The sequence below is a fragment of the Triticum dicoccoides genome, chromosome 3B (assembly GCF_002162155.2).
Source record: "Triticum dicoccoides isolate Atlit2015 ecotype Zavitan chromosome 3B, WEW_v2.0, whole genome shotgun sequence".
NCBI lineage: Eukaryota > Viridiplantae > Streptophyta > Magnoliopsida > Poales > Poaceae > Triticum > Triticum dicoccoides.
The window spans coordinates 812,487,232-812,489,367 of NC_041385.1; positions in this window are offsets into that span (position 1 = coordinate 812,487,232).

Consider the following 2,136-nt stretch of genomic DNA (forward strand, 5'->3'; position numbering starts at 1 on the left):
GGGGAGAGGAGAGCGCACAGTGCGTGGATACATGGCAGCTTTTGGTTCTCCATGTGGATGTCTGGATTCCCACAAAGCCCCCTTTGTCTTGTTCCAGTTCGCGGGAAAACGGGCATCCGGACCAGGCCGCGAACGGATGCGGAACTACGTTGGATGGCAAACTGGGTCCGGACAGCTCAGTACGAATGATTGCGGAAGGTTTGAGGGTACAGCAACAAAGTCGAAGTAAAAAAAATGGTCTTGTACCAGGCAGACTAATTAGTAGTAGGACAGTTTATCTTTGTATTGCATCCGACTAAAATCAGTAAATTTTAAATTGAAATATTAAATAAAACAAACTAAAATCTTTGAAAGTTAGGGCAAAATTATTTAGGTCCCAGGCAAAAATATCCCAAAGAACTTGGGACCACACACGTGAATGTAATTTGAATGTAGTGCTTTATTTCTAGATTAAATTTTTTGGATCAATAAAATTTCCAGTACATCAGAAATGTTATTAGGATTTGAAGTCTGTTTTCAAAATAAATAAATTGCGAGGGAGTCTGTTTTCAATTGACTGTCATGATTTGAAAATTAAATTAAATATGAGTTTTTGTGAAAATCGAACATATAATACCTTTTATTTTTGCACTTTCAAAAGCCAACAAAATATCAAATACTTGCAACTTTAATGCCCCATCCTATCCATATTACTTTGTACTAAACCAACGACAAATAGTATAGAACCGAGGGAGTATGTACGAATCCAGGTAGGCATGTAGTCTTCTCGATTTCTCCAGTAATTATAGAATTGCATATATGCACCAACCAGTTGGCTCAAAATCCTAGCTGAGAGAGTAGGGCGAATGAACATTACACTCCAACAATAATCGGCGAACTGTTTAATTAAAATTGCGTAAAATTATTGCATTCCAGACGGCCTATTTACAAGAACGACATGCATGCACCGATGATCGGCTAGCTAGATCAAGGCACATTCCTAGTCGTGTCCTCTAAACGATCGATGAGACCGGGCGTTGATGCTCTTACCCTTTTCCAACAGCACAGGCTTCATTCTCCGGCGACTAGCAGCTTGCTTGCACGTCAGATTGAATCAAACGGATGCGTGTATCCATATCTATCGTACAAGGTGTAGTGACTATGTGCAGCAGGTACCGATCGATGTGCCAGCTAGCTACTGCAGTGAGCAAGTACTATAGTATATAGATCGATCGGCTATGGCTAGCCGCCAGCGTGGAAGTAATATACGTAGATGATACTTACATACAATACCTACACGTTGGTTGTGTTGTTGTACTAGTAGTATACACTTTGAGTTGTTTGCATGGTTAGCTAGAGCCAGGGGGTGGGGTCGGCTAATATGCATGCATATGTAACCGTGTCCTCCTGCTGTGAAGTGTGAAGAATGCCGGCAAAGTACTCCCTCCGTCTTATACAGAGGTTGCAAAAATGTCTTATATTATGAAACAGAGGAGTAAAAGATATTCGGCAATGCGTATGTTTTACTTGTCCGCAGGACCCAGTTAATTGATACGTATAGCCAGCAACCGAAAACAAGTATATTAATATATGATAATTGGATATATATGATGGTTTGGTTGGCCTGCTCGGCGGCGGCCGTCGGCAATTTTAGGGTTGTGTTTCCCTTGGTCCACCCTGACTAGGTGAGAATGTTGGCATCGTCGCCTCCTAAAGATGGAGGTGTGGACACCGACCTGGAGGCTGATGCCGGGCTAGGAGTGGATGGAGTGCGCTCTAATCCTCCTCCCGGATGTTTGTGTGTTGTGATGGATGGGTGGCGGTGTCTTCACTAGTAGAAAAGAGAGCTTTGGTCCAGGCCGGGTTAGCCCATTAGTCCCAGTTCAGTCCAGAACCGGGACCCATGAGGGCATTGGTCCCGGTTCGTGAGCCCAGGGGGGCGGCCGGGCCACGTGGGTCATTTGTCCCGGTTCGTCTGGACCTTTTAGTCCCGGTTGGTGCCACGAACCGGGACTAAAGGGTGTGATGCCCATTAGTATCGGTTCGTGGCACCAACCGGTACTAAAGGTTAGACCTTTAGTCCCGGTTCGACCCACCAACCGGTACTAATGGGGTTTGAGGCATTAGTACCGGTTCACGGCACGAACCGGTATTAAA